The following is a 26746-nucleotide window of genomic DNA, read 5'->3' as shown; positions in this document are numbered from 1 at the left end:
TATTTGTTTATTTATTTATTTATTTCCATAGGTTTTAGGGGGAACAGGTGGTATTTGGTTACGTAAGTAAGTTCTTTAGTGGTGATTTGTGAGATCTTGCTGTACCTATCACCCAAGCAGTATGCATTGAACCCAGATGGTAGTCTTTATCCCTCCTCCTCTTCTCACCCTTTCTGCCTGAGTCCCCAAAGTCTGTTGTGTCATTCTTATGCCTTTGCATCCTCATAGCTTAGCTCCCACTTATGAGTAAGAACATGCAATGACAGAGTCTCACTCTCATCCAGGTTGGAGTGTGGTGGCATGATCACTGCTCACTGCAACCTCTGCCTACCGGATTCAAGCCATTCTCTTGCCTCAGCCTCCAGAGTAGCTGGGATTATGGGCACACACCACCATGCCTGGCTAATTTTTGTGTTTTCTTATAGAGACAGGGTTTCACCATATTAGCCAGGCTAGCCTCGAACTCCTGGCCTCAAGTGATCTGCCCAACTTGGCCTCCCAGAGTGCTGGGATTACAAAGGTGAGCCATGAGCCATGGCGCCCATCCTCTTTTTTTTTTTTTTTTTTTTAGATGGAGTCTCTGTCTGTCGCCCAGGCTGGAGTGCCCAGCCTCATTTTCAAAATGAAAGTAAAGAGCAAGGACTCTGGATCCATGTGAATCTCATCTCTGCATTTGCCTGTTGGGCTATCTTAACCAAGATAACTTAGTCTCCTTATACCTCAGTTTCCCTTACTGTAAAATGGGTATAAAATAATACAAATCACATGAGGATTAAGACAGTTAATATGCTGAAAAAACTGCTGAGAAAAGCCACTAGCAAATAAGAATGGCTACACAAATGTCGGTCATTTTAAATACCTCAAGGAGTTTTTGAAAGGATAGAATAGTGTGTACTGCATTATTAGCGTGATGCCTGGCTCACGATTAAGGCTTAGTGAATGGTATTATTACTACTATCACTATTGAAAAGGCAAAATAGTAAATTGGGTATTATTCCTAAAGGATTAAAGGGGATTAAGTAGTTTGCAAACTTCAAAAACTGAAAAGGTATCTACTCAGACAGGGGTGATGAAAAGAGCACAGACTTGAAGTCACAGATGTAGGTTTGCCTTTTACTAGGTGGATAACACTGACCAAGCTATTTGATTTCTCTCTTAATAACATGAAGTGTATCCCCTATCTCATGGACTCTTGTGAAAAGTAGATGAAATAATATGTGTGTAAATATTTATATATACACTTTATACAGATTAAATACACATTTAATACACATTAAATATACACATTAAAACTGGACAAAGGACTTGAATAGACATTTCTCAGAAGATGCAAAAATGGCCAACAGGTATATGAAAAGAAGCTCATATACCTGTATTACATATACATACATATGCACATATTATTTGTGTACATATACACACAAATAATATTGATGAGATACCAACTCTCTGTTGGATATTATATGATCTGAATATATTATACTAAATGATCTTTCTCTTCAAAAGAATTTGACTGTTAGGAATGATTTCCTCATGATACAAAATACATCTTTGGATTGTACCAGATTAATAGCAAGTTCAAGTTATAGAAGAAAAGAAACTGAGTTTAAGCAATTTCTGCACCTCATAGTTTTCAACCATCATCTTTACATTACTCATTTGCCAGATTCAATGAGTGAATATGTCATCCTTGTAGATAGAAAAACTTTTCCTTACTTGAGCATTTATCATTTCTAGAAACTCCTTAAAATGAAGTTAAGACTTTGGTGAATTTTTGACATCTTTCTAATCGTTCATAACATTTGGCACAGGTAAGATAAGAGTTAATAGCTCTGGAACCGAAAAAAGACAGGCAGGGAGAGAGAAACACTGGCAGGTGGTGTGATGAGTAAGTGATTTATAGTAGCAATGAATTGAAGCCCTTCCAAAAGATGTATTTATAAGAAGAGTGCTTTAAAATATCTATATTGTTACATTAGAAATACTTTTTAAAATAAAATGGGAAAGAGAAACGGTTATGAATCATTTATTTCCCCCACTTTGAAACAGTGACATTGCTAAGGACAACAGATGGCCTTTTTATCTCTCAATGTTGCTGTCTCCTAGTGCTGCTCAACAACGACCACTCTGACTATTCACCAGTCAATCAATCTCACCTCAGGGACATTAACTGAAAAGACCTTTACCTGCTCAATGCATACACCAATAGTCATAGCAGCAGCCTGGGCCTCCTTCTGAAGAATGGGAAGGAGCCTAGAGCCTAACCAGGCTTCAGAGAAGGGACATACAGTCCATCTACTGTTTCATCTGAGTTTCTAATGTGTGCCAGGTACTGTGTCTGACAGTTATAATCACATCGTTACATGATGTTGCCCAAGATAGAACATGTTGTGTATCTTTATTCAAATTAATTAGCTCAAAGAACACTAAGTGATTTAAACTTAAAAGTAGGTCTATCTAACTGGCCTTGGCAGTAATTTCCTGACTATCACACCAAAAGCTCAGGGTAAATGAGCAAAACTAAATAAATGAGACAACATCAAACTGAAAAGCTTCTGCACAGCAAAGGAAACAATCAGCAAAGTGAAAAGGTGATCTATAGATTAGGAAAAAGTATTTGTAAATCATAGATCTGAAAAGGGATTAATATCCAAAATTTATAAAGAATGCATATAGCAACTCAATATCAAGAAAATATGTAACCTAATAAAAATGGACAAAGGACTTAAATAGACATTTCTCCAAAGATGCGAAAATGGCCAACAGGTATATGAAAAGTTGCTCAACATCACTAATCATCAGGAAAGCGTAAATCAAAGCCAAAGGCACTATACCCATCAGGATAGCTGTTATCAAAAAGACAAAGATATATGTTGGCGAGAGCGTGGAGAAAAGGAAACCCTTGTGCACTATTGGTGGGAATGTAGCTTATTGCAGCCCTTATGGAAAATAATATGAACGTTCCTCGAAAATATTCAAAATAGAATTACCATATGACCCAGAAATCCCTCTTCTGGATATATATTCAAAGGAAATAAAATGACCACCTGTTGAAGATGTTGTGCTCCCATGTTCACTGCAACATTATTCGCAATAGCCAAAATGTGGAAACAACCTTGGTGCCTGCCAATGAGCAGTGAGCAAATGGTTACAGAAACTGTTTATATAATATATAAACATATATATATGTTATATATAGTATATAATTCAGCCTTTAAAATGGAGATTATACCATTTGCTACAACATAGACATAAAAAAACAGAATGCTAAGTGAAATAAGCCAGACACACAAAAAAGGAAAATATTGCATGATCTCATTTATATGTGAAATCCAAAAAAAAGGTCAAATATATTTCTTCAATAAACAGGCTATATATCAGTGCAACCTTGTCAGATAAGAGGGCTTATTCAGTTTTGTTTAAAAGAAAAACAAAAACCATTTTTAATTTCTTAATGGATATTGTGATCCATGAAAATATTACTTTATTCATTTTGAGCTTATTAACTCATATCTGTCCTATGAAGATTTTACATTAACTTAATAGTACCCACTATGGCATATAAAACCCTTCATGATCTGATGACACCAATTTATCCAGCCTAAATTCTTATGACCTCCCTGTTTCCTGCCTCTCCGTGAAAGCACACGTGGACTTTCCCAGAAGCAACAATTTGTTTTATCCACTCTTCATGTTCTTTCACACTCCTGCATACATCACTTCTTCACTTCCATTCTATCTTCCCACAGTGTCCTGAAATTCTTCCTGGTACCTCCTCTAGGAAATTTTTCTTATCTATCTCCAACCAACTTTGGGATGCATATTACTTTATGCAACCTGCTTATTATACTTATTTCACTATGTTATAATTGGATTACATGCATGTCTCCCTAACAGTGTAAGCCTGACACAGATCAAGTGATCAATAATTAGTTGATGAATAAATGAGCAGATGAATAGATCAAAGGATGGATGATGAGTGGATTGTTAGATGAATAAATAGGTGGATGAAAAATAGATGCATGTACCACTAGATGGATAGTTGGATGGGTGTAGGTAAGACAGAGTGGAAATCCCCTTCCAGTATTACCAAGGAACAAGATGGGCTAAAAATAAATAAGAACCCAGATTACAATACAGTGTGATAAGAGATCTGAGCGAGATTACTACAGATCTATATCAGGTGAGTTATTTGTGCAGTCTTAGAGTTGTGGGATGATAGAGCCTGGAATTCATCTTAGGTCTTCTACTCCTAGCCTTTTATTTTACAGATACAGAAAATAAGGCCCAAAATTATGAAATCTCTTGAGGCCTTGTGTAGGTCATTTAGTCTTTAAAAGTTGTTTTAGCTCATGCTGATGTTTTTTTCTAAGCAAAGCGAGAATGGGTAGGAAGAAATTGGCATATGTCATAAAACTAAAACCATAATTCACGCCTCGACAGATTAACTATTAATAAGATAAAGGTATAATGTTACTGTAATGTGATTCAATTCTTCTCTAACATTGTAGTTTAATTATAAAAATAATTTTATATGGAAGATGAATTTATTTTTTCATTTAGAAATATAAAATCAGTAACTACCATACACTAGGCTAGCAGATATAACTAGTTAGATATAGTAGCTGACCAATATTTTTTTTTCCTGAGGGGTATTTCTTTTTTTAAATGTTTTCAATTTGCATACATATAACATTTTATGTATTCATCTTAGTTATTTCTTGCTGAAATTATTCCTATAAGAAATGTTGCTTATTTATAAGCAACTCAGAGAAATCCAAATTGTATTTTAAAAATAAATGTTTGGATATTGAAAGTGTTATACGAGTTATTTCTGAGGCAAAACATTTACTTTTGTGTATGTTTTTCCTACCTAAGATACACAGTCAGTCTCTTTACAAGGAATCTATTTCCTTTTCTGTTCTGAAATTCTAACAAGATTCTGCTGTGAAGAACAAAACAGAATATATTAACATGCTCCAGGAAGTAAGCGTTGACATTACATTTTCTGTGAACTAATTTTTATCTTCTATGGCCCTCTTTCAGCCTTATGAATTTTTCATTCTCAAAATTAATTTAAATAACTTCAGTAAATACCGTCCTTTGACAATGCAAGGCAAGCCAAATAATGTATCAAGGAAACTAGAACAACTTATATCCTCAGTCTCAGACACAAAGGTGACAATCCTCAGTATTTTTGTGTCATCAGCCTTGTTTATACACTGTGGTATAGTTTAGGTTCACTTTTCTTTAGCCATCATAAATACTACCAGAATTCTTGCATTAAAACAGCATTTTAGAAATTCCCACACCTCCCTATTCCTGGTAGCTAGTTTGTTCATTTTTGTTTTTACTTGTCATAACATGGAAACCAGCTGAATACCTTTTAATTTACGTAGGAATTACTTCTATATGTTTATAAACATTAAAGCTCTGTAGGAAAGCTAAATCCTTTTGTAATTTCTATAATTTACATAGTAATTTTAAATAGCCTAATTATTGCATTAAGGCAGTATATCATGGCCGGGTGCGGTGACTCAACGCCTGTAATCCGGCTATGGGAGGCTGAGGCGGGCAGATCAGCTGGGGTGAGGAGTTCGAGACCAGCCTAGCCAACATAGTGAAACCCCATTTGTACTAAAAATACAAAAAATTTAGCCAGGCATAATGGCTTGTGCCTGTAATTCCAGCTACTCGGGAGGCTGAGGCAGGAGAATTGCTGGAACCGGAGATGGAGGTTGCAGTGAGCCAAGATTGCACCACTGCACTCCAGCCTGGGTGGCAGAGCGAGATTCCTAACAAAAACCACAGTCTATCATTTATATGTGGGGAATGCATCAATGAGTCAAATAAATAAAAACTACTATCTACATAGGCTCTACACATGTGTGCAGAAAGGCAGATAAAAACCAAAATAATCCAGTTCATTTGATAGTATTTTCAATGGGATAAGTAGTATTAATATAAAGAAAAGGAAGTAAGGAGGCAAGGGAGTAGTATAATGTTATAATTTTAAACAACACAGTCACACAGTCTCGTGGATTGAATGCCATTTAAACAAAGATCTGAAGGGGGCAATAGAAAAGATATATTGTGATATATTGGAAAGAACTTTTAAGGCAGAAGAATCAAAAAGTACACTCCGTCTCTGTTCAGAGAATAGCATGGAGGCCCATCTAGCTGGAGCTGAGTGAAGGAAAGAGTTGTCAGAAATTAATTCAGACAAGTTTGGGGGAATCAGGCATTGTAGAAACCTTTAATTTAAACAAGATGGGAAGTAATTGGAGGATCCACAGCAATGGAGGGGTATGATCTGACTTACATTTCAGCAGGGTGACTCTGACTGCTCCGTCACTGAAGGTGGTAAGGGTGGAAGCAGGGAAAAAATTAGCAAGAATATAACATAAGCCTGGGTGCAAGAGATAATGGGAAGTGGACTTGAGAGATTCTAGAGGTGGCAGTGAGAATTTGTTTCTGAATATATTTTAAAGTTAGAACCAATACAATTTGCTGATGGGTTAAATATATACGGCAAAAGAGAAGAAGAAGAGTTAAGGAGAGTCCCCATGGGTTTTATACTGAGCATCTGAAAGAGTTACTACTAACCAAGATAGCAAGAGAAGCAGGTTTGGAGGAAGGAGCAGAAATTTGTTTCTGGACATGTTACATTTGAGATGTGTATTAGACATCCATGCAGAAATTTTAAGTAGATAGTTGTGTTTATATGTATAGGATCCCAGAATAGGTAAGTTTGGAAGTCATGAGGATATATACATACATAGTAAGAAATGCCATGATAGTACACATAGAGGAGAAAGACATCCAAGGACTGGGTCTAGGATAGACGTACCAACAGAAGGAAAGAGAAAAAGCACAGTATCAAGTGTGACTTTGCCACAGTGCACTTATTTTACAATAACACAGTTGTTTTAGAGTACAATTATATGGCTCAATTAAACATCTGAAAAATATTCTGTTACTTTAGTTTGTTTTCATACCCCATCATTTGTTGAAATTATGGCAAGAAACCTTTTCCAACATCCAGGGCTTCAGGATGTGACTGTATTCAAGATAGGGGCTTTAAAGTGGTAACTAAGATAAATTGAACTCATGAGTTGGGTTCCCAAACCAGTATGACTGGTGCCCTTATCAGAAGAGGAGATTAGGACGCCATCACACAAAAGAAACACCACATGAAGAGATGAGAGAAGAATAGCCATCTGCAAGCCAAGGAGAGAGATCTTAGAAGAAATAACCATGCTGACACCTTGATCTGGGACTTCAAGCCTACAGAAGTGAGAAAAATACATTTCTGTTGTACAAGCCACCCAATAATTAGTAGTGGCCTGAGATTTTCTAGACTTCTTAAGGGGCTTACTTCTGGCTTCAACTTTCTATTATTATTACTATTATTTGTAATATTAAGACAGATGTAGGGAATGAAATTAAGCTAGCTGCTTAAGTGATTATGTATTAGATATAATTGTTCCTTAAATATTAACAATTTACATATATACTCTCCAAAAATGGAAAAAAAAAAAAGGTCTCTACTTAGTATTCTATAGAATAACTATTTCTGTAGGAGGATATCTAGTTTCCTCTATCATCTGTTTCCAGTCTGGAATGACTTTTCTAGTGACATATTTTATTTAGGTTCTGATACATTAGCTTCAAAAGTATCCAGTACTTAGGATTAAATCTAACAAAAGATCAGCATGACCTCTGTAAAATAACTGCCAAACATTACTAAGATAAAGATCTGAATATATGCAGTAATAAACCATAGTTAGAAAGCATCAATATTATAAATATATTAATTTTTCACAAATTGATCAAAATTATTTCAGTTGAATTTAGGTGGAAATTGGAATCTAAAATTTATATATAACATACTCTTCAATACATAAAACAATAAAAACCACACATCTTAAATGATCACATATCAAATACATAAACCTGCAGTAATTAAGATTAGTGGTGTTGTAAGGACAGGAAATTAGCACAATAGAACAAAACAGAGACCCTAAAAAGATACTCACTCAGAAATAGTCACCTGATTTATAATCAACATACCACCACTATGCAAAGGGGGAAGTTATTCTTTTCATGAATTGCTCCAGAAAAATTTAATTTCACTGGAGAGAAATATGAATCTTGATTCCTACCCTAAAGGATTGGGGGGGAAAAAAAAGGCAATTCCAAATAAATCATAATCCTAAATGTAAGAAGACAGCAATAAAGCATCTAGAAGGTAACATACTTCATGACCTTGGGTAGGTCAAAGTTTTATAAACAGGACAAAAAGAGGGAAAAAAAGACAAAGATGGACTTGATTACAGCTAATCATGTCTAATAACCAAATGATTATTTAAGAATGTTAAAGTTAAGCCATGGTTACTAGATGGTTGCAATACATCTAGCTGATGAAACCCTTATATGCAGAATATATTAAAAAGTTCTAAAAATAAAAAAGAAAATCCAGTTAAACACAAAATGAGGAAAAGACTTGAACCAATATTTCACAAAAAAGGATAGGCAGTAGCTAATAAGCATTTAAAAAAGGTTTACAGCCTCATTAATCCTCAGAAAAAGACCACAATGAGATATCACTGCACACCTAACAAAATACCTAAAATTTAGGAGGCTGACAATTCCAAGTGTTCATGACAATGACAAGCAAGTGGAAATCTTACTTTGCTGATGAGAGTGTAAAAAGGTTTAAATTCATTGGAGAGGAGAAAAGGAGGAGGTGGCACCAAGATGGCCGAATAGGAACAGCTCCAGCCTCCAGCTCCCACCGTGAGCAACACAAAAGACGGGTGATTCCTGCATTTCCAACTGCGGCACCGGGTTCATCTCACTAGGGCATGTCAGACAGTGGGTGCAGGACAGTGGGTGCAACTCAATGAGCGAGAACTGAAGCAGGACGAGGTATCACCTCACCCGGGAAATGCAAGGGGGAAGGGAATTCCCTTTCCTAGCCAAGGAAAACCATGACACACAACACCTGAAAAATTGGGTTACTCCCACCCTAATATTGCGCTTTATCAAGGGTCTTAGCAAACTGCACACCAGGAAATTATATCCTGCGCCTGGCTTGGAGGGTCCCACACCCACAGAGCCTCCCTCATTGCTAGCACAGCAGTCCAAGATCTAACTGCAAGGGGGCAGCAAGGCTGGGGGGGCGGTGCTCGCCATTGCTGAGGCTTAAGTAGGTAAACAAAGTGGCCAGGAAGCTCAAACTGGGTGGAGCCCACCACAGCTCAAGTAGGACTGCCTGCCTCTGTAGACTCCACCTCTGGGGACAGGGCATAGCCAAACAAAAGGCAGCAGAAACCTCTGCAGATGTAAATGTCCCTGTGTGACAGCTTTGAAGAGAGCAGTGGTTCTCCCAGCATGGAGGTTGAGATCTGAGAATGGACTGACTGCCTGCTCAAGTGGGTCCCTGACCCCTGAGTAGCCTAAATGGGAGACATCCCCCACTAGGTGCAGACTGACACCTCACACCTCACATGGCCAGGTACACCTCTGAGACAAACCTTCCAGAGGAATGATCAGACAGCAACATTTGCTGTTCAGCAATATTCACTCTTCTACAGCCTCTGCTGCTGATACCCAAGCAAACAGGGTCTGGAGTGGACCTCAAGCAAACTCCAACAGACCTGCAGCTGAGGATCCTGACTGTTAGAAGGAAAAATAACAAACAGAAAGGACATCCACACCAAAACTCCATCTGTATGAGACCATCATCAAAGACCAAAGGTAGATAAAACCACGAAGATGGGAAGAAACCAGAGCAGAAAAGCTGAAAATTCTAAAAATCAGAGTAACTCTCCACCTCCAAAAAAATGCAGCTCCTCACCGGCAATGGAACAAAGTTGGATAGAGAATGACTTTGACAAGTTGAGAGAAGGCTTCAGACAATCAAATTTCTCCAAGCTAAAGGAGGAATTACAAACCCAGCACAAAGAAACTAAAAACCTTGAAAAAAGATTTGACAAATGGCTAACTAGAATAACCAATGTAGAGAAGTCCTTAAATGACCTGACAGAGATGAAAACCATGAAACGAGAACTATGTGACAAATGCACAAGCTTCAGTAAATGACTCGATCAACTGGGAGAAAGGGTATCAGTGATTGAAGAACAAATTAATGAAATGAAGCGAGAAGAAGAGATTAGAGAAAAAAGAGTAAAAAGAAATGAACAGAGCCTCCAAGAAATATGGGACTACGTGAAAAGACCAAATCTACGTCTGATTGGTGTAACTGAAACTGACGGGAAGAATGGAACCAAGTTGGAAAACACTCTGCTGGATATTATCCAGGAGAACTTCCCCAACCTAGCAAGGCAGGACAACATTCAAATTCAGGAAATACAGAGAATGCCACAAAGATACTCCTCGAGAAGAGCAACTCCAAGACACATAATTGTCAGATTCACCAAAGTTGAAATGAAGGAAAAAATCTTAAGGGCAGCCAGAGAGAAAGGTTGGGTTACCCACAAAGGGAAGCCCATCAGACTAACAGCAGATCTCTCCGCAGAAACTCTACAAGCCAGAAGAGAGTGGGGGCCAATATTCAACATTCTTAAAGCAAAGAATTTTCAAACGAGAATGTCATATCCAGCCAAACAAAATTTCATAAGTGAAGGAGGAATAAAATCCTTTACAGACAAGCAAATGCTGATTTTGTCACCACCAGGCCTGCCCTACAAGAGATCCTAAAGGAAGCACTAAACATGGAAAGGAACAACCGTCACCAGCCACTGCAAAAACATGCCAAAATGTAAAGACCATTGATGCTAGGAAGAAACCACATCAACTAATGAGCAAAATGATCAAGTTGACACATCATAATGACATGATCAAGTTCACAAATAACAGTATTAACCTTAAATGTAAATGGGCTAAATGCTCCAATTAAAAGACACAGACTGGCAAAATGGAGAAACAGTCAAGAACCATCAGTGTGCCATATTCAGGAGACCCATCTCACGTGCAGAGACACACATAGGCTCATAATAAAGGGATGGAGGAAGATCTACCAAGCAAATGGAAAACAAAAAAAGGTAGGGGTTGCAATCCTAGTTTCTGATAAAACAGACTTTAAACCAACAAAGATCAAAGAGACAAAGAAAGCCATTACACAATGGTAAAGGGATCAATCCAACAAGAAGAACTAACTATCCTAAATATATATGCACCCAATACAGGATTACCCAGATTCATAAAGCAAGTCCTTAGAGACTTACAAAGAGACATAGACTCCCACTCAATAATAATGGGAGCCTTTAGCACCCCACTGTCAACATTAGACAGATCAACGACACAGAAAGTTAACAAGGATATCCAGAACTTGAACTCAGCTCTGCACCAAATGGACCTAATAGACATCTAAAGAACTCTCCACCCAAAATCAACAGAATATACATTCTTGTCAGCACCACATGGCACTTTTTCGATAATTAACCACAAAGTTGGAAGTAAAGCACTCTTCAGCAAATGTACAAGAACAGAAATTATAACAAACTGTCTCTCAGACCACAGTGCAATCAAACTAGAACTCAGGATTAAGAAACTCAATAAAAACTGCTCAACTACATGAAAACTGAACAACCTGCTCCTGAATGACTACTGGGCACATAACAAAATGAAGGCAGAAATAAAGATGTTCTTTGAAACCAATGAGAAGAAAGGTACAACATACCAGAATCTCTGGGACACATTTAAAGCAGTGTGTAGAGGGAAATTTATAGCACTAAATGCCCACAAGAGAAAGCAGGAAAGATGTAAAACTGACACCCTAACATCACAATTAAAAGAACTAGAGAAGCAAGAGCAAACACATTCAAAAGCTAGCAGAGGGGAAAAACAACTAAGATCAGAGCAGAACTGAAGGAGATAGAGACACAAAAAACCCTTCAAAAAAATCAATAAATCCAGGAGCTGGTTTTTTGAAAAGATCAAAAAAATTGATAGACCGCTAACAAGACTAATAAAGAATAAAAGAGAGAAGACTCAAATAGATGCAATAAAAAATGATAAAGGGGATATCACCACCGACCCCATCAGAGAATACAAACTACCATCAGAGAATATTATAAACACTTCTACACAAATAAACTAGAAAACCTAGAAGAAATGGATAAAATTCCTGGACACATACAATCTCCCAAGACTAAACCAGGAAGAAGTTGAATCCCTGAATAGACCAATAACAGGCTCTGAAATTGAGGCAATAATTAACAGCCTACCAACCAAAAAAAGTCTAGGACCAGTCGGATTCACAGCCGAATTCTACCAGAGGTACAAGGAGGAGCTGGTACCATTCCTTCTGAAATTATTCCAATCAATAGAAAAAGAGGGAATCCTCCCTAACTCATTTTATGAGGCCAACATCATCCTGATACCAAAGCCTAGCAGAGACACAACAAAAAAAGAGAATTTTAGACCAATATCCCTGAGGAATATCGATGCAAAAATCCTCAATAAAATACTGGCAAACCAAATCCAGCAGCACATCAAAAAGCTTATCCACCACGATCAAGTGGGCTTCATCCCTGGGATGCAAGGATAGTTCAACATATGCAAAACAATAAACGTAATTCAGCATATAAACAGAACTAAAGACAAAAACCACATGATTATCTCAATAGATGCAGAAAAGGCCTTCGACAGAATTCAACACCCCTTCATGCTAAACACTCTCAATAAATTCGGTATTGTTGGACCATATCTCAAAATAATAAGAGCTATTCATGACAAACCCACAGCTAATATCATACTGAATGGGCAAAAACTGGAAACATTCCCCTTGAAAACTGGCACAAGACAGGGATACCCTCTCTCACCACTCCTATTCAACATTGTGTTGGAAGTTCTGGCCAGGGCAATCAGGCAAGAGAAAGAAATAAAGGGTACTCAATTAGGAAAAGAGGAAGTCAAATTGTCCCTGTTTGCAGATGACATCATTGTATATTTAGAAAACCCCATCATCTCAGCCCAAAATCTCCTTAAGCTGATAAGCAAATTCATCAAAGTCTCAGGATACAAAATCAATGTGAAAAAATCACTAGCAGTCTTATACACCAATAACAGACAAACAGAGAGTCAAATCATGAGTGAACTCCCATTCACAATTGCTCCAGAGAGAATAAAATACCTAGGAATCCAACTTACAAGGGATGTGAAGGACCTCTTCAAGGAGAACTAAAAACCACTGCTCAATGAAATAGAAGAGGACACAAATAAATGGAAGAACATTCCATGGTCATGAATAGGAAGAATCAATATTGTGAAAATGGCCATACTGCCCAAGGTAATTTATAGATTCAGTGCAATCCCCCATTAAGCTACCAATGACTTTCTTCACAGATTTGGAAAAAAAACTACTTTAAAGTTCATATAGAACCACAAAAGAGCTTGCATTGCCAAGACAATCCTAAGCCAAAAGAACAAAGCTGGAGGCATCACGCTACCTGACTTCAAACTATACTATAAGGCTACAGTAACCAAAACAGCATGGTACTGGTACCAAAACAAATATATAGACCATTGGAACAGAAGAGAGCCCTCAGAAGTAATACCACACATCTACAACCATCTGATCTTTGACAAACCTGACAAAAACAAGAAATGGGGAAAGGATTCCCTATTTAATAAATGGTGCTGGGAAAACTGGCTAGCCATATGTAGAAAGCTAAAACTGGATCCCTTCCTTTCACCTTATACAAAAATCCATTCAAGATGGATTAGAGACTTAACTGTTAGACCTAAAACCATAAAAACCCTAGAAGAAAACCTAGGCAATACCATTCAGGACATACGCATGGGCAAGGACTTCATGTCTAAAACACCAAAAGCAATGGCAACAAAAGCCAAAATTGACAAATGGGATCTAATTAAACTAAAGAGCTTCTGCACAGCAAAAGAAACTACCGTCAGAGTGAACAGGCAACCTACAGAATGGGAGAAAATTTTTTCAATCTACTCATCTGACAAAGGGCTAATATCCAGCACCTACAAAGAACTCAAACAAATTTACAAGAAAAAAACAACCCCATCAAAAAGTGGGCAAAGGATATGAACAGACACTTCTCAAAAGAAGACATTTATGCAGCCAACAGACACATGCAAAAATGCTCATCATCACTAGCCATCAGAGAAATGCAAATCAAAACCACAAGGAGATACCATCTCACACCAGTTAGAATGGCAATCATTAAAAAGTCAGAAAACAACAGGTGCTGGAGAGGATGTGGAGAAATAGGAACACCTTTACACTGTTGGTGGAAGGGTAAACTAGTTCAACTATTGTGGAAGACAGTGTGGTGATTCCTCAAGGATCTAGAACTAGAAATACCATTTGACCCAGCTAGCCATCCCATTACTGTGTATATACCCAAAGGATTATAAGGCATGCTGCTATAAAGACACATGCACATGTATGTTTATTGCAGCACTATTCACAATAGCAAACACTTGGAACGAACCCAAATGTCCATCAATGACAGAGTGGATTAAGAAAATGTGGCACATATACATCATGGAATACTATGCAGCCATAAAAAAGGATGAGTTCATATCTTTGTAGGGACATGGATGCAGCTGGAAGCCATCATTCTCAGCAAACTATTGCAAGAACAGAAAACCAAACACTGCATGTTCTCACTCATAGGTGGGAACTGAACAATGAGAACACTTGGACACAGGAAGGGGAACATCACACACCAGGGCCTGTTGTGCGGTCGGGGTAGCGGGGAGGGATAGCATTAGGAGATATACCTAATGTAAATGACGAGTTAATGAGTGCAGCACACCAACATGGCACATGTATACATATGTAACAAACCTGCACGTTGTGCACATGTACCCTAGAACATAAAGTGTAATTAAAAAAAAAAAAAAGAGAGAGAGAGAGAAAAAAGAGATGAGAAGTGTGGACTGGCAATTAGCAAGAATACCAGGAGGCAAAAATGTAACACCAGCAAAAAGGCATCCACTCCAGCTATTCGATGCATGGCATAGTGGATACAATGCAGATTCTGAATCTCTGTTCACTGCTTCCTGGCTGAGTGAACCCAGGTAAGTCACTTAAAAAAATTCTGTTGGAAAACTGTTTAGCAGTATCTGCTAATTGGGACACTCAATACTCTTTCATTAAGCAATTTCATTGCTTTCTATTTACTCAACAGAAATGTGTACATATATATATATATATATATATATATATATATATATATATATATATATATATATATATTCTCCAAAAGAAAAGTAGAAGAAGGCTCCTAGCAGCATTATTTTTAATGAAGCAAAAACTGAAAACAACCGAAGTGTCCATCAGTAATAAAATGAATAAATGAACTGTGGTATAGTCATACCATACAATACTGCACAGCAAGAAAAAGCACTACTATTGCATGCAACAATATGAAACTCACTATCACAATGTTGAGCAAAGGAAGCCAAGTGCAATAGAATGCATACACATTATACCACATTATTCCATGTTTCAAATACCAGTAAGCTAACCTAGATTGATGGAACTTAGTATAGTGGTTACATTTTGTGGAGGCTGGAGTGATAATGTTTTGGAGGACACATAGGGATACTTATTATTTTGACTGCTTATAGTGTCCTACAGCCTGATCTGAGGGGTGGCTTATAATATTTTTCCTTCATAAAAATTCATAAAAGCTGTGCAGTGATGAATTATGTATTCTTCAATATAGTTTTGTTTCAATAAAAGTGTTTGTCCAGGCCTGGTATGATGGCTCACACCTATTACTCCAGCTACTTGGGAGGCTGAGGTGGGAGGATAGCTTGAGGCCAGGAGTTTGAAACCAGCCTGAGCAACATAGCAAAACCCCATCTCTTAAAAAAAAATTAAAAATTAGTTGAACTTGGTGGTATATGTCTGTAGTCCCAGCTACTCAGAAGGCTGAAGCTGGAAGATTTCTTGAGCCCAGGAGTTCAAGGCTGCAGTGAGCTATGATCACGCCAGTGCCACTCTAGCTTGGGCAACAGAGTGAGAACCCCCCTCAAAAAAAAATTGTCTAAAAAAAATCACCAAGAAAAGGAAATTGGTGCCATTTACATTAATTGTTGGCTTAGACTCAACCAAATTCTCTACTCAAAACCTGACTTTTTTCACTGACATTTTCATTGCCCCTTAATTTTTAAAACATGTACATTTTCTTTTTCATGAGTATATAGGTTGGTTAGTAGTAACAGAAACTTTGTGCAGTCTACACAAAGACATAATTGCTATCATAACAAATTGTAGAAAGTTGGGATGCCCCCTTTGACAATACTGACTGTCACTGAAACGTATTTTTTGAAATGAATTTCTTCTAAAGAATGTTATTACAATTTGTCTCTGTTTTGTGTGACTGTGAGAGCAATGTAAATTCCATTCAAGGAGGACTCAGAGGTGTAACCTTTTCTAAAGAATTTATTTAGCAAAAAATAAATAATAATAATAAATGGAAATTATCATTCTAATCTTTCTTTGGAGAAATTGGTGCAAAGACAGCATTTTTTAAAGCTTTGAAGTAGAATGTTTGAAGACTAAAATGTGGTGCCTGTGAATGCACATTTGGGTGATAACTGCAAGGAAACACGGAGATATGATATGGATTTAAGTCAAGACAATGATTCCTGTTGGAGGAAAAATGAAGGCAACTGGGATCAGGAAAAAAGGAGGACTTTGGGATGGCTGGCAAGGTTGAATTTCTTGACCTGGATGATTGTTACAAGAACATTCACCTTATAAGGATTAATTGAACTATACATTATTGTGTTGTGCTTTATTTTACAGTAAAAGAAAAAAGAACATAAAATGCTAAATTGTCATTTGGGAAAAAAAAAAAGCATTCCAATATATAATTCAGGGTAAAAATACCAAAGGTTAAGGCTGTAGAGTAACTTTTGAAATTTGGTCTTCTGAAACTAACTTTAATTGAAGTTTTTTTATGTATAAGGCCTTATGTGAAACTTGCCTGCCCTTCTTTATCTGTATTGAAACTGTATGCATTGTAAAAAACAAGCACTTTCAGGAAACTAGAAATAATATGATTGAACAAGTCATTATGTGATTATTATGATAAATATTTCCATAATTCCTATAGAGCAAAGAAAGAGAATAATTTTATAGTGTTTTCTCACATTCAATTTTGAAATAAAAATCTTTTCTTGTTGACAGTCTCCTGATAAATAATGCTGCCTACCAAACTGAACTATAATTAATGAAGAATTCTTTTGACTTTTTTCTTTCTTTTTCTTTATTTCAATAGGCTTTTGGGAACAGGTGGTATTCGGTTACATGAATAAATTCTTTAGTGGTGATTTCTGGTATTTCGGCGCACCCATCAACCAAGCAGGGTACACTGTACCCAATGTATAGCCTTTTATTCCTCACCCCCCTCTCACCCACTCCCCCAGGTCTCCAAAGTCCATTGTATCATTCTTATGCCTTTGCATCCTCATAGCTTAGCTCCCACTTGTAAGTGAGAACATATGATGTTTGGTTTTTCATTCCTGAGTTACTTCACTTAGACTAATGGTCTCCAGTTCCATCCAGGTTGCTGCAAATGCCATTATTTTGTTACTTCTTATGGCTGAGTAGTATTCCATGGTATATATATATATACCACAATTTCTTTAGCCACTTGTTGATTGATGGGCTTTTGGGCTGCTTCCATATTTTTGCAATTGCCAGTTGTGCCACTATAAACATGTGTGTGCAAGTATCTTTTTTATATAATGACTTTTTTTCCTCTGGGTATATACCTATGAGTGGGATTGCTGGGTCAAATGGTAGTCCTATTTTGGGGTCTTTAAGGAATCTCCACACTGTTTTGCATAGTGGTTGTACTAGTTTACATTCCCACCAACATGAAAAGTGTTTCCTTTTTACCACAGCTATGCCAACATCTGTTTTTTTTTTTTATTATTGGTCATTCTTGCAAAAGTAAGGTGGTATTGCATTGTGGTTTTGATTTGTATTTCCCTGATAATTAGTGATGTCGAGTGTTTTTTCATGTTCTTTGGCCATTTGTATATCTTCTTTTGAGAATTGTCTATTCACGTCCTTAGCCCGCTTTTTGATGGGATTGTTTGTTTTTTCCTTGCTGATTTTTTTGAGTTCCTTGTGGATTCTGGATATTAGTCCTTTGTTGGTTGTATGTTTAAACACGCCAAAAAATATGAAATCAACATAGCTATGTTTTCATAATTAAAAGATTAAAATGGCGTTTTGTCTAAAACAAAATTGATTTGAAAAATCATGTTCAGGCATAGAAAATTCATGAGATGTTCAAAAGGTAAAAGTCATCATAGTCCTCATTTATCCTAGAAATATTCACACCATATCCACCATGAGACAGACTCTTGTTTAAAAAGTATGCAGGAAAGTCATTGCTCTCAAGAACCTACAGTTTAAAGGAATAAAGTAAATATTACTTAAATAGATTGGAGGCAATAGAGTAAAACAAAATCACAATACTAGAATTAAATATAGGTAAGTAATAACATGGTTTCTGAATAGAGAAGTACCTTCTCAAGATGAAAGCAATGGAATAGCAAAGAAAGAATAATTTTTGATAAAGTTTTTAACCAAAATAAAGAGCCATCAGTAGAGTGCTCATATGTTGGAGTACAAATTAGCATAAGTTTCTGTCTGGAAACAATTTGAAAGTATGTGTTGAATTTATTCTTTTAAATTTATGTTCTTATAAATTTGAACTCATATTGCCATTTCAAGTCATCTATCCTAAGAAAATAATCCGGATCTGGAGAAATACTTTTTCAAATCTTTCCAGAAGCGTTATACCAACACATATAGAACATAAAAGTATAATTGGCAACCTATCTATTGAGAAGTTTCCCATCAGAGATTTTATTCAATTTGATATTTGAAATATAGCTTTATGTTACTATTAATCTGTCATAGGAGATTCCGATACAGTGATACTTTATGTAGAACAGTTCAATAAATACCACGTAAGAAAACAAAAGAAGTAGATTGATATCTCTTAAATTAAAAACCAGTGAATTTCTATTTTGTGGAAAATAACCATATTGCTAAGTTATTACTATGAAATGTGTGTGCAGCTAGCTAGAGTCAGCTGGTCAGGAAAGTCTTCTCAGTACCTTATGCCCAGAGATTCTGACGTGTTTTCTTAAATATATTCTGTTAAACGTTTCCCAGTTGGGATGAATGTCACTGTGATATTTTTAATCATAGTAATATAATTAGTTTCCAAGAACTATCTGGTAACGTAAATGTATTTGGAGATTATAATGTAGTTTCTGTATTTTGAATAAAATTCTATTTAGAGAAAGAATTTTAGAAATATTTAGAGTCATGTCCATTTCCCCTTTTTAAATCTGGCACCCTGCGTTCTAACTTCAATAGGTTTCATCAGAACCGCACTTAGCAGATGCTCAATCAGTGTCTACAAAATGAATGGATGAATAAACTTGTGTGGGTGTTTGTTAATCTTTAAGATTTAGTGCTCATCTGTTTCTTAAACAAAGAGACTTGTTATTTCTCAGTTAAAGTGTCTTTCACCTGCCGAAGAGAGATTAATCTTGTAGAAATTCTCATCTGGCAATGGTTTATTTTGTTCTTTTTTAGAGGAAAACCTTTCTAAAGAAATTAATTTAACAAAAGATAAAAACGTATTTGTGCATTGAAAGTGTTTGCACAGGTTATTTTATGTTTTAGTAGAGTAGTAGATATAATTAATGTTTTTAAATATCCAGCTCTTTCCTACTTCTGTGTATGAGGAAGCCTATACTGCTTCCTTTCTTGGAGTTAGTCATGTTCATGTAACTAATTCTAGCAAATGAGATGTGAGGGAACATGTGAGTCACCAGTGGTAAATACTAGTGCCCAACTCTTTAGCCCATTCTTCCCCTGCTGTGCAAAGGAGATAGTATAGGGTGTGGAGTGACTATATGGAAAAGAATCCGCAGTCAAATCATGCTGAATATGTATAGTGAGCAAAAATAAGTTGTATTGCTTTGAGCTACTGAAATGCTGGTGGTTTACAGTGTAACCTAGCCAATGTGCTTCAGTATACCTCTGGTCAGTATCTAATTACAAAATCTTTCTTCATGACCACACATACTTCCATTAACGGTCAAAAAAGTCAACTCATTAAGTGCTCACGATATGCTTCCTCTGCTTAAAATAAAAGCAGAACAACTCACTGATATGCATTGGAAAGACAGTGCATCAAATCAGTTTCCCATTCTCTTTCCCTTTGGAAGCCTACTAGTGACAAACACTTTGTAAAATTCAAGAGGCTTGGAGATGCAAAATCAGTTTTATCAGAAAGAACAAGTTCAGCTGCATAAAACAGAAATAAAAAATAAGATTTTCTAAACCATGATAGAAGTTTATTTTTTCTTTTATGTAAAGAAGCTAAGCTTCAAACCTAGGTCTAAACTGACAGCGCCACAATGTCTTCAGGAATCCAGGCTCCTACCTTTCTGCTATAGTCCTCGATTCATGACTTTATTTTCAAGGTCTCTCAGTTGGTCTAAGAACTGCTGATGCTCCAACCATTACACTAGCATGCAGGTCTTCAGCGAGAGAAAAAGGAAAATGACAAAAGAGTATACTATCCAGCTTTCTTTAAGCATACTCCATGGTCTTTTATTCTTCTTATTATTTGATTAATACATATTAACTGATTAAGAGATGAATCTATTCTTAATACAGAATAACTACAATCTGTACCATACTTCCTGCCAAAATTGTATCCTATGTTATCTATAATAATTTTCTATATTATATATTCTTTTAGCTGTTTAAATATCTAAACATATGCCTTCTTATTCTTCATATACCTATTGATATTACTCTTCTAAGTATACATTCTCTCTTTTCTTGATAAATTTAAGGAAGCTTTTTATCCCAAATTATTTGGCACCAATTACAACTTGAAACTTTTCCTGTGTTGTATGAAAGGAGAAAAGGTTACCACACTCCTTGACAAGGATGGAAGAGCCCCTCGGGCATGACAAGACATACATGGTTAAGACATTGCCACCTATTTTGTGGCATCTAACCATCATTATTTTTCAGGCTTGAAACCAACAAAGATCAAAAAAGACAAAGGAGGGCATTACATAATAGTAAAGGATTCAATTCAACAAGGAGACCTAACTATCATAAATATATATGCACCCAACACAGAAGCACCCAGATTCCTAAAGCAAGTTCTTAGAGATCTACAAAGAGACTTAGACTCCCGCACAATAATATTGGGAGACTTCAACACTTCACTGACAGTGTTAGACAGATCATTGAGGCAGAAAATTAACAGAGATATTTTGAACCTAAACTCAACATTGGACCAAATGAATCTTACCTGCACCTAAAAACAACAGAATATAAATTCTTCCCATCACTACATGGCCCATACTCTAAAATTAAACACACAATCAGACATAAAACAATCCTCAGCAAATTCAAAGGAACAGAAATCATGCTAAACACACGCTTGGACTGCAGAGCAATAAAAATAGAAATCAATACTTTAAAAATTGCTTAAGACCATCCAAATACATGGAAATTAAACAACCTGCTCCTCAGTGACTTTTGAGTAAATAATGAAATTAAGGCAGAAATCAAGTTCTTTGAAACTAATGAGAACAAAGATACAACAAAGCAGAATCTCTGGGACACAGCTAAGGCAATATTAAGATGGAAATTTATAGCACTAAATGCCTACATCAAAAAAGTTAGAATAATCTCAAATTAACAACTTAAGATCACAACTAAAAGAACTAGAGAAGCAAAAGCAAACTAAAAAGCTAGCAGAAGACAAGAAAAAAACAAAATCAGAGCTTAATCGAAAGAGATCAAGACACGAAAAAACACTCAAAAGATCCACAAATCTAGGAGTTTGTTTTCTAAAAAAAATAACAAGATAGGCCACTGCTAGACTAATAAAGAAGAAAAAAGAGAAGATCCAAATAAATAGAATTAGAAATGGTAAAGGGGATGTTACCACTGACCACACAGAAATACAAACATCCATTAGAGGCTACTATGAACACCTCTGTGCACACAATCTAGAAGACCTAGAAGAGATGGATACATTCCTGGACACATATACCCTCCCAAGACAGAACCAAAAAGAAATTGATTCCCTGAATAGACAATTAACAAGCTCCAAAACTGAATAAGTAATAAATAGCCTATCAGGACCAGACAGGTTCACAGCAGAACTGCACCAGTTGTACAAATAGCTGGTTAACATTTCTACCAAAACTATTTCAGAAAATTGAGAAGGGATATGAAGCCAGCATTATCCTAACACCAAAATGTAGCAGAGACACAACAAAAAAGGCCAATATCCTTGATGAATATTGGTGCAAAAATCCTCAATAAAATATTCACAAACTGTATCCAACAGCACATCAAAAAGCTAATCCACCACAATCAAGTAGGCTTTATCCCTGGAATGCAAGATTTGTTCAACATAAACAAATCAGTAAATATGATTAACCACATAAACAGAATTAAAGATAAAAACTGTGATTGTCTCTCAGTAGATGCAGAAAAGACTTTTGATAAAATTCAATTTCTTTTCATGTTAAAAACCCTCAATAAACTGGGTATCGAAGAAATATACCTCAAAATAATAAGAGCCATCTATAACAAACTGACAGCCAACATCATACTGAATGGGCAAAAGCTGGAAGCATTCCATTGAAAATCAGCATAACAAGAATGTCCTGTTTCACAACTCCTATTGAACATATTATTGTAAGTCCTGACCAGAGCAATCAGGCAAGAGAAAGAATAAAGGGCATCCAAGTAGGAAGAGAGGAAGTCAAACTATCCCTGTTTGCAGATGACATGATTCTATATCTAGAAAACCCCATAGTTTAAGCACAAAAGCTCCCTGAGCTAATTAAAAAAAAAAAAAAAACTTTGCAAAGTTTCAGGATAAAAAATTAATGTGCAGAAATCACTAGTATTGTTATAAACCAACAACAGCCAAGATGAAAGTCAAATCAGGAGGGCAGTCCCATTCACAATTGCTAAAGAAAGGATAAAATACCCAGGAATACAGCTAACCATGGAGGGGAAAGATCTCTACAAGTAGAACTTCAAAACACTGCTCAAAGAAATCAGAGATGATACAAACAAATGGAAAAACATTCAATGTTCATGGATAGAAAGAACTAATATCATTAAACTGGCCATACTGATCAAAGCAATTTACAGATTCAATGCTATTCCTGTCAAACCACCAGTGACATTCTTCACAGAACTAGAAAAATAAACTATTTAAAAGTTCATATAAAGTTTAAAAAAAAAAAGAGTCGGAATAGCCCAGGCAATCCTAAGAAAAAAAAAAAAAAGCAGAAAGCATCATGCTAGTAAACTTCAAGCTACACTACAGGGCTACAGTAACCAAAACAGCATGGTACTAGTACAAACACAGACACATAGAACAATGGAACAGAGTGGAGAGCTGAGAAATAAGGCTGCACACCTACAATGATCTGATCTTTGACAAAGCTGACAAAAACGAGCAATGAGGAAAGGACTCCCTATTCAATAAATTGTGTTGGGGTAACTGGCTAGTCATATGCAGAAAATTGAAATTGGACCCCTTCCTTATGCCACATAAAAAAATCAACCCAAGATGGATTGAAGACTTAAATGTAAAACCCAAAACTATAAAAATCCTGGAAGACAACCTAGGCAATATGATTCAGGACAGATAAATAGGCAAATATTTTATGATGAAGACCTCAAAACAATTGCAACAAAAGCAAAAACTGACAAATGGAGCCTAATTAAACTTAAGAGCTTCCACACAACAAAAGAAACTACCAACAGACTGAACAGACAATCTACAGAATGGAAGAAATTTTTTGCAAACCATGCATCTGACGAAGGTCTAATATTAAGCATCGATAAGGAACCTAAAATACTTTACAAGAAAAAAAAAAACCATTAAAAAGCGGACAAAGGTCATGAACAGACACCTTTCAGAAGAAGATATACATGTGGCCAACAGTGATACCAAAAAAAGCTCAACATCACTGGTCATTACAGAAACGCAAATCAAAACCACCATGAGAGACCCAGTAACACCAGTCAGAATGGCTATTAATAAAAAGTAAAAAAATAACAGATGCTGGTGAGGTTGCAGAGAAAAAGGAGCACTTATACACTGTTGGTGGGAGTGTAAAGTAGTTCAACCATTGTGAAAGACCGTGTGGCAATCCCTCAAGGACCTAAAAATAGAAATACCATTTGACCCAGCAATCCCATTACTGGATATATACCCAAAGAAATATAAATTGTTCTGTTATGAAGACACATGTATGCATACGTTCATTGCACCACTATTCACAATAGCAAAAAAAAAAAAAAAAATGGAATCAACCTTAAGTGTCCATCAATGGCAGATTGGATAAAATAAATGTGGTACAAAAAAATACACCATGGAATACTATGCAGCCATACAAAAGAATGAGATCATGTCCTTTGCAGCAACATGGGTAAAGCTGGAGACCATTATTAGGAAACTAACACAGGAACAGAAAACAAAGTATCAAAGGGATAATGGCAGACAGGAGCCAGGACTAGATTGCAGCTCCGACTTGGACGGACAGAGCAGCATGTGGAGGCTCCCATCATGAATTTTTGCTCTAGAACGACTGAAGGAATAAATCAGGAAACCTGAGAAGATCCGCAGACCCCCTGAAGGAAGTGGATTGCTCCTGCAGGACCCGGCAGACACCCCAAATACTGTGATGCCCAAACTGTGGAAGTGGGAAAGGGAGATTGTCCAGGAAGCTGAAGGCCTAGATTACAAGAGAAGATTTTGACCTTACCTGGAGCTCAGTCAATTTAGAGAGCCCAGCATAACACAGGGGTAGAGGAGGCAGCAGGAAAACCCCTGGAAGCTCACTGGGTCCCTTACCAAGCCGCTTTTGCCTGACCTCACAGAGGACCTTCAGGAGGGCGGCCAGAAGCACTGGGAAAAGGCCACAGGAGGAGGAGATCTCCAGCTGAATTTTATAACAATTTGAACTGATCGAGAAGCCTCCTGGCCAGAACTCGGCAGAGGCCATCAATTTGATATGCAGATTCCATGGGCAGGAGAAGAATCAAAGCCCTTTTCTTTCACAGCGGAGGTGGGTATCCTGGGGCAAGTTCTCAAGCCCTGCTCACCCACGACCTAGAAACACACTCAGTGCTGTTAGAGAGGGCACCGTGCAGGTCAGACCAGCCTTTCAGATTGTGTGGGGGACAGGTGAGGCCTGTAACTGCCAGTTTTCCCCCACTTCCCTGACAACCTGCATGACTCAGCAGAGGCAGCCATAATTCTCCTAGGTACACAATTCCAGTGACTCGGGAACCTCACCCCCATCCTCCACAGCAGCCCCAGCAAGATTGTCCAAAGACAGTCTAAGCTTAAACACACCTACCCCTGCCCCCACCTGGTGGGCCTTCCCTACCCACCCTGGTAGCTGAAGACAAAGGGCATATACTCTTGGGAGTTCTCGGGCCCCGCCCACCACCGTTTCCTCCCCATACTGCCACAGCTGATGCTCTACGGTAAGCAGCACCCCCTGGCAGAAGGCCAGCCAGCACAAAAATAGAACATTAAACCACCTAAGCTAAGAACCCTCGCAGAGTCTATTTCACCTCCCTGCTACCTCCACCAGAACAGGTGCTGGTATCCAGGGCTGAGAGACCCAAGGATGGTTCACATCACAGGACTCTGCTATGCAGACAACCAACCCTCAGTACCAGCCCAGAGCCAGGTAAATTTGGTGGGTGGCTAGACCGAGAAGAGAGACAACAATCACTGCAGCTCAGCTCTCAGGAAGCCACATCCATAGGAAAAGGGAGGGAGTACTACATCAAGGGAACGTACTGTGAGACAAAAGAATCTCAACAACAGCCTTCAGGCCTAGACCTCCCCTCCGATAAGCTTACCCAAAGGAGAAGGAACCAGAAAACCAGCTCTGGTTATATAACAAAACAAGGTTCTATAACACCTCCCCCCAAAAAAAATCACACTAGCTCACCAGCAGTAAATCCAAACCAGGAAGAAATCCGATTTACCTAAAAAAGAATTCAGGAGGTTAATTATTAAGCTAATCAAGGAAGCACCAGAGAAAGGTGAAGTGCAATGCAGGGAAACCCAAAAAAAAAAAATGATACAAGAAGTGAAGGGAGAAATATTCAAATAGCGAACATAAAGAAAAAACAATCAAAACTTGAGGACACATCGGACATGTTTATAGAAATGCAAAATGCTCTGGAAAGTCTCACCAATAAGATTGAACAAATAGAAGAAAGAAATTCAGAGCTCAACGAAAAGGTCTTTGAATTAACCCAATCCAACAAGGACAAAGAAAAAGAATGAGAAAATATGAACTAGGCCTCCCAGAAGTCTAGGATTATCCTAAATGACCAAACCTAAGAATAATTGGTGTTCCCGAGGAAGAAGAGAAATCTAAACGTTTGGAAAACAAATTTGGAGGTCTAATTAAGGAAAACTTCCCCAGCCTTGCTAGAGACCTAGCAATCCAAACACAAGAAGCACACGGAACACCTGGAAAACTCATCGCAAATACTATAACCGCTCAGCCACATGGCCCTCAAGTAATCTGAAGTTAAGATGAAGGAAAGAATCTTAAGAGCTGTGAGAAAAAAAGCACCAGGTAACCTATAAAGGAAAACCTATCA

General features: G+C 37.2%; 1 protein-coding gene, 1 long non-coding RNA gene and 1 other non-coding gene across 3 annotated transcripts in view; 2 read left to right on the top strand and 1 right to left on the bottom strand.

The window, feature by feature from the left end:
• Nucleotides 1-26746, top strand: part of HTR1F (5-hydroxytryptamine receptor 1F) — a 199613-nt gene that overhangs the window by 98453 nt on the left and 74414 nt on the right. The window lies entirely within an intron of this gene.
• Nucleotides 1-26746, bottom strand: part of LOC144339549 (uncharacterized) — an 86737-nt gene that overhangs the window by 17785 nt on the left and 42206 nt on the right. The window lies entirely within an intron of this gene.
• LOC114676605 (U6atac minor spliceosomal RNA) lies at nucleotides 20970-21095 on the top strand. Its single transcript, XR_003727657.1, has one exon. It is a non-coding gene; the product is annotated as a U6atac minor spliceosomal RNA (small nuclear RNA).

Source organism: Macaca mulatta, chromosome 2 (genome assembly GCF_049350105.2).
Source record: "Macaca mulatta isolate MMU2019108-1 chromosome 2, T2T-MMU8v2.0, whole genome shotgun sequence".
Classification (NCBI taxonomy): domain Eukaryota; kingdom Metazoa; phylum Chordata; class Mammalia; order Primates; family Cercopithecidae; genus Macaca; species Macaca mulatta.
Note: the sequence above shows the minus strand (reverse complement) of the source record. Positions and strands in the feature narration are given on the sequence as shown.